Source organism: Epinephelus lanceolatus, chromosome 1 (genome assembly GCF_041903045.1).
Source record: "Epinephelus lanceolatus isolate andai-2023 chromosome 1, ASM4190304v1, whole genome shotgun sequence".
Classification (NCBI taxonomy): Eukaryota; Metazoa; Chordata; class Actinopteri; order Perciformes; family Serranidae; genus Epinephelus; species Epinephelus lanceolatus.
The window spans coordinates 42076770-42088100 of NC_135734.1; the positions used below are offsets into that span (position 1 = coordinate 42076770).

General features: G+C 43.5%; 1 protein-coding gene across 2 annotated transcripts in view; it reads right to left on the reverse strand.

Annotated features, from left to right (window-relative positions):
- arhgef10la (Rho guanine nucleotide exchange factor (GEF) 10-like a) overlaps nucleotides 1-11331 on the reverse strand; it is a 169033-nt gene extending 157702 nt beyond the window's left edge. Inside the window, exon 1 of one of the 2 annotated variants that reach the window (XM_033627803.2) lies at nucleotides 11072-11331. The gene's annotated coding sequence lies outside the window, so the exon portion shown is untranslated. The remainder of the gene's footprint in view (nucleotides 1-11071) is intronic. The other variant, XM_078170616.1, reaches the window with a different exon arrangement.

Below are 11331 nucleotides of genomic sequence, written 5' to 3' on the forward strand. Positions count from 1 at the left end.
AAGATACATCACAGAATAGAGATGAAACCAACTCCTACACACCCTGTCCCTGACCTACATAGAGCTCTGAACACTCTCCCGCTGTGCACCAAATGTGCTAATGAGTGGAGGGATGTTGTATGTGAATAAAGGAAAGTGAGGTATGTGTACACTTTCATGGGCGATCCGTGGTACGCCAGGTCACACGTGCACACGTGTACTTTCTGATTGAAAATGGCAAGCATCATTACCGTATGTGTTGTTTTAAACATAGCAGTTCTTGTATTTGCATATGAAGTGGTGTTGTTTTTTATCATTTTGTGGTATTTTTCCCTTCACGTCCTTTCCATTCAAATTGTGCAATCTTTGATTACTCACTTGGATCTTGTGTGCACTTGGCACCTGATTTATGTTGCCTGATTTAATCTCAGTTCCCTTTTGTGCTGTACTTCACTTCACAAAGCAGTGAGGGTATGTAATCTGCTTTTAAAAATGAAATGAAATCACGGGGTTTCAAAACAAAAGGAAGAAAAAAAGAGGTGCCTAACCAGTAACTGTTTTCAGAGCTTTCTGTCAGGGTTTTGCAGATCTGCTGAGCTGCATATTTAGTTCTAGCCACTGATTTACAGAGTGCTATGTTTGACCAACTACAGACAAACCTCACAGCCATTGGTCAGTGGCAGTCGGGTATATCAATAGACAATGGAAGAGAGCAGCAGCTGGTGACGACTGAATAAACAGCATTGGGATATCTAACAGAAAGTCAGTGAGAGCAGCGTTGCTTAAGGCTTTTCCTTAACAGAAAATGCTGCACAAACACTCAGACGCAGACAATGAGAGACCAGCCGACCACCAACAACAACAAACAGTGCCAGGCAGAGACGTTTCTGCCTCTGGCGCTGCTTCGTTCTCCAGCTTCCCCGAGGACTTCCTATCAAGAGATACGAATGTGACTCGGCCAATTTAGGAACTGCAAACAGCTCCTTGAGAACAGACGGAATATATCTTTCTTTGCCTGTCAAAAGGCATAACAATCTGAGTGGGAGGCTGTTCACAGACATTTGTGGATTTCATGGGTTCCCTTAAACATAACATTGCCCTTCCAAAGATTTTTAGAACACAGAAGAGGCCAAGTCTATTGCATTATATATTATGAATGTTATGAATATTTTAAATTTCACTTTAAATGAATTTCTGACGACTGCCTGCCAAAGGCACATCATATCGCACTGTAAACACAACATGATTAGAAGGTTATCTATGCATATTTGAGATACTCTTCCCCCAGGTCTGCCATCATGTTACCACGGTTAAGATGTTCAGGGACATATTATTCATTCAGGAGCCAGTCTGGCCTTCAGATGCCCTCTGCTGTAGAAAGCAGCTCCAGTAATGTCAGTCTACAACAGCAGTGATGTGCTAATGGTGTCACATTAGTCAAGGACACAGTGGGAGTAACCTCCACCTCCCAGCTGGCATTTGTGCTCACAGCACAATGCTGGATTCATGTGTGCTGTAATGTACAAACACTGAGCAGAGATTAGAATTTCCAGAATGTGTTAACCTTACAATGCTCCAGTTCAGTGTTTTTCAAACTTTTTACAGCGCGTACCAGCTCGTAAAATGTTACGCTCTCAAGTGCCATCACTACGTACGTTAAGAAAAAGTAGCACAGGCCTACCCTGTTCAGCTGCAGTCAGTTTATGCATGAAGCAGGTTTATTTTTAATCAGAAGGTTATTTATTTTTGACTGTTGTCAGTCACAGCCTCACTGCAAAGGCCACCCCCTTATTAGGTGCTGTGGAGACGTCACTGGCACTGCTTAAAGAAGTACGTCCCTGCTGGAGAGATGGGTCTTTTCATAAAACTGGGGTGTCTATGTAGTAGAAAGACACAAATACTTTTAAAATTGGTGATACATGACCAGAGAAAAAAAGAGAAGAAAGGCTCTGGCATATGCTTTTGCTCAAGAGGTAGAAAGCCTAAATTACCAGAATGCACTGTGCCACGCCAGACAAATAAACTCTACCACTTGTTGGTGATGTAATGCAAGCATCCCTGTACTGGCTAGGCCCAAAAGGAAGTGTGCCAGGCTTTGAAGCCAATTTTCCTAGTGGACAAACAGTGGCACTGCAACTCCCAGGTCCAACATGTGATGCCTTGGGGCCCAAAAAGACTTTTTCCCATTGACTTACATTGGGAAAGAAACGTCTGTAAATCTGTGGATTAATTATTTAGCGCGTCACAACACCCACAGAATGACTCATTCCACTCTTAGGATTTAATTAATTTGAAAAGTCTGGAGGTGCAGCAAGTTTAAATCATTTCATCCCCATCCAAGTTAGTGGAACATTAAACCTGAAGTAGCAGGCTTGGCCAGCGGAAGTCTCAAAAGCGCCTGCTCTATGGGTCCCACGATGCAGAAGAAGCACTGATCATCCAGGGAATTTCGTACCACAAAATAGAGCTTTTTTGGCTTTATGCGCCACTGAGCAACTGTCATAGGAATGGACAGGGTTCCACCTTTACCCTGACCTGTATCCAGGTCTCTTAATACATCCATGGTTTTGACACAGGAAACAATATGGCGGCCAGCTGGTTGAAAACAATCTCAAATTACAGTTGAACAGTAAGCTAAAATGTGTTTTCTGAAAACATTTTTGGGAAGAAATAGGCAACACATTAGCAGATTTGGTTCATATTTAATCAGCACTGCCTAGTTTTACCACATGGCACCTGCTTCTTGTTCACAAATTCTCATATTACAGCCAAACAGTGCACTAAAATATGTCTCATGAACAGGATAACATAGCAGGCTGATACTCATTTTCCAAATATTTTCATTCAAAATGTTGTCGTATTTTGATAGCATATTTAAATGTATTGATTTTATTTTTTTTGGGGGGGGGGGGGGTTCCTCTGCATATCACTACAGGGAGCACTTTAGGAACCGGTGCTTTAGTTTATCAAGAAAAATACTATTCAAACTGGTTTTAAAAAAATGTCCAGGTTTCGTTGAATAATGGTCGCCCATAGCTTTTCAGCATATGACCAGTTGAAGATAATTAATAAAAGGTGACTGCTTCTATTTACTGAGGTTTGACTGGGTTATTGACCAATGCCAGTGACTCAATAATTACCTTTATGTGTGAATGTTTCTGGATTGCAAAAGCCAGTGTGACTCAGTCTCTCCGGTTCTCCATGCAAAACTTCCATTATGCAAAACTAAAGCTATGATTATCTGAAGAATCCATCACTGGCTGAAGGCTGAGACAGAAACTTACAGTATGTAGGAGAGGATAAGTTAGTGTTGTTAGTGTTAAGTAAGTGCTGCAGTTCCTCCTCACAGCCAGTCAAATCATGAGGTCATGAGGTAGTCAAAGGCAGAGGTGAAAAAAGTACTCAGTTATTCTACTTGAGTAAAGATAGTAATATTAGAGTAGAAATACTCTTACAAGTAAAGTACATTTTAGTGTAGTATATTAGATGATAATCACAGATGTGTTCATCATAATGAACACATCTGTGACCCCGCTCACAGTAAAAAAAATAATGTCACGCCTCCCCCTCCTCCTCAGGTGAAGAGAGGACACAGGATGTTGACAGTGTATGGTTCTCCTCAATACAAGATCATGGAGGAAGGCAGAGCCACAGACAGCGCCACCCTTCAGAACCAAAAGAGGGGGGAGAAGTCAGAGAAGAAGCCCCAGCCCAAACAGGGTGACCCAGCTCACAGTAAAAATAATGTCACACCTCCCCTTAGTTGACAATTTTGTTGCCTTTCTGAACAGACCTCAGCTTTTTAGGCCCGACGGTCTGCACCCATCACAGGAAGGCACATGCCTTTTATCCACCAACACTGAACTGACTTTACACTCCTGAAACGCTTTCACTCCATGACCTCACAACACACTTCATCCTCCACTCTGACCCTGTGTTTAACATCCCTGTTCTGATTACTAATGGCCCTCGTAAGCACCACTGGTCTAACTCCTGTACAAGCTTTTATAACCCAGAAATTGAATCACCATTAACCTCACACCTCAAACAAGCTGGAGGTTGCCATCTGCAAGTAGGCCCTCCTGTGATGCTGGGCAAATATTGAACCCACACACGTTCAAATCCAGAAATGGCCTGGGGTTAATGCATCTAAACATCAGAAGTCTGTGTAATCAGTTTAAACCTGATCAGCTAGAAATTCTCATATCACAGACGGACCCCGATACCCTGGTTTTGACATAAACCTGGCTTAAACAGAGTATACACAGTTCTAAATAGAGTGGGAAGAGGGGGTGGTGTGGCTGTGTATGTGACGTCATGTCTGTCCATTACAGTTTTAAATGCTGTCACAATTCCTCATTCCTTTGAACTTATTGCTCTGAAGGTACATGTGGTGGGTGTTTATAGGCCACCCTCAGCTGTTTCTGGTGCTGTTAATGAATAAGCAGACCTTCTTGTTCAGTACAGTCAGTTAGAGATGCTAGTTCTAGGTGACTTTAACCTAAATTGGTTCTCTAACGACTCAACTACTTTAAAGGAAATGTGTGATAATCTCAATCTGTCACAGCTCATTGAGGAACCGACCAGACCCAATCTGAAGGACCCTTCAAAATCAACACTAATTGATTTTATTCTCTCCAGTAGAAGGGACTAAATTACGGCTTCTGGAGTTCTTGCACTTGGCTTCAGGGACCACTGTCCTGTAGCCTGTGTTAGAAGTTCTAAACGGGAACAATCAACCTCCAGAATTGTTATCAAAAGAAACTTAAAAACTTTCAGTGAACAGGCTTTCCTCAATGACCATACAGGCAGTAATATATATCACACCTCTGAAATACTGGACATAAAATTAGCCTTGGAATACTTTACAAAATCATTTATTACTATCATTGATAAACATGGAAATCAGTTTGATATGGTTTACTCAGATTACTCTCTTAATAATAACCCTCGGGATCACGTGCTCCCCTCATACCGTACCTCTCAGTTCACCCTTCAGACTGTCACTTCATCTGTTGTTAAGGAAGCGCTATAAACTATTGATTGCAGGAAAGCAACTGGGGAGGATCATTTAGACCCTATTTCTTAAAGTTCTCTGCCCTGATTATTACTAATCAAATTACACATCTGTTTAATGGGCTGGAGCCTATCCCAGCTGACCTTGGGTGAGAGGTGGGGTACACCCTGGACAGGTCGCCAGACAACAACACATAGAGACAGACAACCATTCACGCTCACATTCACACCTACGGCCAATTGAGATTCACCAGTTCACATGCATGTCTTTGGACTGTGGGAGGAAGCAAGAGTACGGAGAAAACCCACGGTGACACAGGGAGAACATGCAGACTCCGCACAGAGGGGACCCCCCACCCTGAGTTTGAACCAGGAACCCTCTTGCTGTGAGGTGACAATGCTAACCACTGCACCACTGTTGCTGTAACGAGTAACTGAAGTTATAAGATAAACGTAGTAAAGTGAGTACAATATTTCTCTCTGAGATGTAGTGGAGTACAAGTATTAGGTAGCAGAAAATGGAAATGCTTCAGTAAAGTACAAACAGGCCTACCTCAAATATGTGCAGTATTTGATTAAATGTTATATTCCAGCACTGCTCAAGGGTGTCTTGATTCTTGATTGATGTCTTGTATTCCAATGTTAGATAAGTGCAGCCACCATTTCATCTCTTGTATCTCAGATAGATATATCTGCCTTATGCACATGCTACACATTACCAGGGTACCCTTGCAATTTAGACTTGCACTTTCATGAAGTTTAGCAACTCACAAGAGACAGACTGAAAAAAGGAATGAGCATAGTCATCGCAACAGAAACCGAGATATCCTGACTTTTGGTTCCTGGTGTGGGTCAAGTTTCACAAACTATTGATCATACTGCACCTCTAATGCAGAGGTTTTCAAAGTGTGAGGGTGGTGCAGAGGGAGCAGCGTGAGGCAAAGAGAGGTCAAAAGGACGGCTGTTCTTAAAAGGTCGTGGTTGGCACACTGTTTTGGCCCACTTCTCAACCTGCTCAGCAGGTGAAGCGTCAGTTCCTTAAAGCATTGTTTCCCAACTGGTCCAGCCTCGGGGTCCAGATTACTCCTTAGTCACAGTTTAATACATGAAGCATCATACTTCTGTTTGGTCATATTGTCGAGCTAGTTTGCTGTCTCTGTAAAGTAGCTGTCTATTAGTCAGTCAATCTACAGCAGGAAATGGCACTTCAAAATGAAAGCTCTGTGGCAGAATGCACTGTACTTTCATTTTTTACAAATTTGACACATTTGCGAGTCACTTGCAGTCCATTCAGAATGGGCCCACAACCCACTTTTGGACCACGACCCAGCAGTTGGGAACCACTGCTTTAAAGGAGCTGTGTATGATGTTCAGAACATATGATTCAAAGGTTGTTTGCACATGGCTCTCAACATGGACGTGGCTAGCAGCTAACGGTGCTAACAGTGCAAACAACAGTGTAAGCAACGTGGGTGTGTGAGAAGGAAGTCCAAACACTGATCAGTCAGCCATTACACAGCATTACACAAGAACTACCAGCATCCTGAACAGCGCCGACTAGTGGAAATACCTAATACCAGAACATCATAACATTACTGTAAACACTGAGAATTCAAGTTTGTACTATTATATGTACATTTAACTCGTACAACAGCAACAGCAACAGCTTCCTCGATAACAGCGTCTTGATATCAGCTGTACACTGTAGGACAGCAGAGCAGAGCCGTGTCAGTTAGCCAGCTTGTTGGACACATGGGGCTCAAGCACTAACATGCACCATCTACTACAACAACAGACAGAGAAGCATGGATTACAACACACACACAGGGACTGTGACATCCGTCTATGCTCAGGACACCATTACCCCACAATATCTTTCCATAGAAAAAAGTTGTTTGCTGCTGTATTGGTGCTCTGAGTGTTATATAGGGCAGTGGTTTCCAACTGGTCCAGCCACAGGGTCCAGATTTCTCTTTAGTCATTAGTTCAAAGTACACACAGTTTAATAAATTTAGTGTCACACTTGGGTTTAGCCATGTCTTGGAGCTAGCTTGCTGTCTCTTTCAAGTAGCAATCCGTTTGTCACTCACTCTACAGCAGGAAACTGCACTTCAAAATAAAAGCTCTGCATCGGAATTTTAAAAATAAAGTGTGTTACAAATGACACGTTTGTGAGTCACTTTTGGTCCATTCAGATTGGACCCGCAACCCACTTTTGGACCACAACCCACCAGTTGGGAACCACTGGTATAGGGCTCCTTTAAAACGCTCAGATTGCCACAATTAGTGTCAAAACTCTCATTTCTTCTGTGAGTAATAACTCAGTCAAACAGAAATGATGTACAGTTTTTTGTAGATTCTCAGTACCTTAGCTTTATGAGGCTATTCTCTCAGATATGCATCATTTAGAAATGATAAAAAGACGCTTTTTATTACTCAAGAACTTGCCTGAGAATCACCATATTTTTAAGTTTCCTTCAGTATCAAAGTGAACCAGTGATAGCTGTCTGTGCATCCATGGATATATTGCAAAGAGGAACTGATACTGTGGCATACTTGCCAACATGTAAACGCATAGGCTGAAAAGCAAATCAAGTTGTAGCTCACAGTAGGATGCAGATGACAGGGGAGGTTGGCGGGGTCACCAGTGTCTCAGTTTTGTCTTAGGAGCCCACATCGTCAGTCTTTATATTAAAAAAAAACCCTGCCCTACTGCAAGAAACAGTTAAACCCTCCATGCCTGGCACATGACCACGCCTTTCAAACTCCTCACTTCCAGGTTCCAATCTGAAACTGACATGTCATCATGGTTATTTTGAGAGAGTCTCAGACTGTACACAGTTTCTCCAGAGCCACAGAAGAGCTGTAATGAAACTGTGCCCACAGGCTTAGTTATCCCCGGTACGCATGAAGGCACCTTCATGTGTACAAATACCTCTTTCATATATTCTAGTACGCAGATGATGCTTTTTTAATAGTATCCTTACATACACTGGCCAAAAAACAAATTTATTACCAATCTGTCAAATTTAACCTTTGTAACAGACAGCCTTACAGTGTTTGCTCAATAACTGTGAGACCACTAAGATAAATATTTAGCAGAAAGTCACTTTTAGAGTATTGACTTTAGTTTGTGTGATGATCCTGTGTGATATATTAGCTCCCTGTTTATCTTAGAAATAGCAAAGACTAGGATAAAAGAGTCCAAATTCAAGAGTTCATTCTATTTACGATTTAAAGTCAAAGCTTTAAGATGAAGTTTCCTTTGAGTGCTGAGAGACATTAAATATCTCCTGTCAAATTCAGCCTGATCTTGCTATTGAACCATATCACAACATGTACAACAACTGAGACACAACACAGAGTACAAAACGATAGTTATTTGAACTACACTAATGTAGATCAAAAATATCTGATGCAAACCGTCTCTGACAATTCAGTATGTGGCAGGTGCAGTGACCCAACTCTTGTATCACAGTCAGTTGTTCCCTTTGGCATCAGTCACTGTGTTTGTCTGATGTTAGCTATTGTACAGCCTCAGGTAGGGAACGGCCTGCTTTCACTGTCATCAGTGCAAAAGAGTTTGGCTACTCTTTTCATGTGCCAGTCAAAGCAGATATCACCAACATATGAAAATATTCTCCTGAATCAAAGAGTTCAGTCATTATTCAGGAAGTTCCAGAGAATGCTTTTCATATCGGCCAGTTACCCAGAGTTCAATGTAAGCTTGTGTTTAACAAATAGGTGATGATGATGAGTTACTCTTCACACCAGCGTAGTCGAGTTGATTTGGCCTTGGACTCTGTTATCAGAAGAGTTAAGAGTCCTGACACACCAAGCTGATGGTCTCGGGCTGTCTGTGAGCATCTGTCACCCTAGTTTTGGTGGTATGTCCCACACCGTTGGCAACTTGTCGGCCCTTGACGGCTTTTTTTGGCCGATTCAGCATGTTCAATCACTGTCGGAGCCCGTCACTCTGACTGGCAGTTCAGCACGAGAAGAGAAACGTAAGGGAGGAAACCAAACTAACAGTTAAAGTCAAGACGGCATGAGATCACAACAAACTTGTAAGATTATGTTTTTGGCCGTTGAGCCTTTGAAGCATCCTTTGTTCTTTCAGCATTAGGTTGTGATATTAATGTGCTAACTGGCTAACTAGCATCTTGATTCCGTCCTGTTGGTCTTCTGGTTTCCCTTTTTGAAAGACAAATAAGACTATCGCTGCCTGTTGGTTGAGTTATACCCTCTCACGCAAGATCATAACATACGTGCTAGCTGGCCGTTGGCTCTAGTCTTTGTCATGTCTTCCAGTACAACTTTATGGCCGAAACACAGGCAATGTTAGGCGACACAAGAGTCAGTCATCATCACCACAAGGTCTTTACAGTTGGTTTGGAGTACCTGGGCCTGTACAAGTTCAAGTCTTTGATTCAAAAGGGGTGCAGAACGTATTTGCTAGTTGGCTTTAGTCTGTGCGCAATGGTCAAGGGCAACTTTTTGGCTAAGAAGCAGGTGACATGAGGCAGTTAGCCTTCGTCAGCACAAGTTCTTCGATGTCTTTTTGGTGTGTCTGGGCCTGTACTAGTTAAAGTCTTTTGTCCAAAAAAGGTGCCGAACGTACAAGCTAGTTGGCTGTTGGCTGTCATCTTTACGCTGTGCCCAAGTGTAACTTTTTGGCTGAGACGCAGGTGACGTGAGGCAAAGGGGCAGTCAGCCCTTGTCACCACTAGTTCATTGATGTTGGTTTGGTGTGTCTGGGTCTGTACAAGTCAAAGTCTTTTATTCATGTGCAGAACGTACATGCTAGTTGGCCGCTAGCTGTAGTCTTTGCAGTGTGTTTAAGTGCAACTTTCTTGCTAATTTGCAGGCAATGTGAGGCAGTCAGCCTTTGTCACCACTAGTTCCTTGATCTAGTTTGGTGTGTTTGGACCTTAACAGGAAATAAAAAAGTTTGGGTGACGTGATGCGAATGTGACAACAAAATACTGCAGGTTAGCCTCAACAAACATCCCTGAATTCTTCCTCTAAGTTAATTATCTGACACTCACAAAGGGATGTAGTCAGTGTGTAATCCAGTACACCTTGAAACATTTGGCAGGCGTGTCACCACTATCAAATGACTGATTGTGTACTTGAGCACCAAGGCCCTTCCATGTGTACATATGCGTGCGTGCAAGTTTTCATGGGTGAATGTGTAGCAAAAGGGGAAAGGGTTCCCATTGATAGTGAGGTCTTTGTGGTAGCTTCAGGCCATGCATGCACGGATTGTTAATGTCTGTTGGAAGTGCTGGACTGTGACTAACAAGAAAAAAATCTGATACAGTGAGTCCATGGAGTGTCTCGAAAGAAAAAAAGGCACTTGGACATCCGGCAAGTGAGGCAGAAACAGTGCCATAGCTCAAAATGCAAATTACTTTGGTCAGAGGTCCCTTAGCACCCCTCCTCACCCCTCTCCTCCCTGTCTCCCCTCTCTATTCTGTTCAGAGCATTGAGGCAGCGTGAAATCCATCCTGGGAGGGGCTATTGTACTCCGGGAAGCAACCGTCAAACTGGAATGGTTAAGGCCTGGCCTGGGCCAGGGGATCTCTTTATATAGCCTGAGGCTGTGGAGGAGCTGTGCAGTGCTGCTGAAAAACAGCCGGGCCAGAGGTGTGGGTCTGGGACGTGCCGCCAATCTCTCACTCATCCTTCCTGGTGTCTGTCTCAGGGAACTGCTGCTATCATAACAAGGCCTCACGCTCCGCAGCCCTGCCGGCTCTCTGAGGCAGGCTCAGGTTTAATCGTCCATGATGGTGTGTACTCTGCCAAAGGGCCACACGGGTATCTGCCATTCCCATCCTCTCCTCCTCCATGTTCCCCCTGTCCTCTCAGCTGCTCCTATATAGCTGTCGGACTGAGACAGAGAGGCACAAACCAGCACACCCACCCCCAGCTCCACTCCATCAATGGCCCCCTTTGGACAAAGCTGCTGTCTTTGCAACATGCTAACCATGCTGAGAGTGAGGAGGGAGACAGAGGAGAATGAAGGGAGGAAAGGGGGAAAGTGTTTAGAGGACAACAAATAGACGCCTCTCACCTCCTTATCTTCAGCAGTGTGTCCTCCGAGAAGCTTCAGGCACTCCCTGGTGACCCTTTAATCCCGGCAACCTCCCATACACTCAGTTTTTACCACACTGCCGGGTCCAGCACAGTCATCTTTATGGTATCCTGCGAGGGCTGCAAGTGGCTGAGAACAGATTGGAATTCTCCTGTGCTGTTTACTTTCCCACAACTTCTCCCCTGCACCGTGTGCACGAGCAGCTCAAGATGAGGTAACCCTCTGTGCTCCCTCCCCTC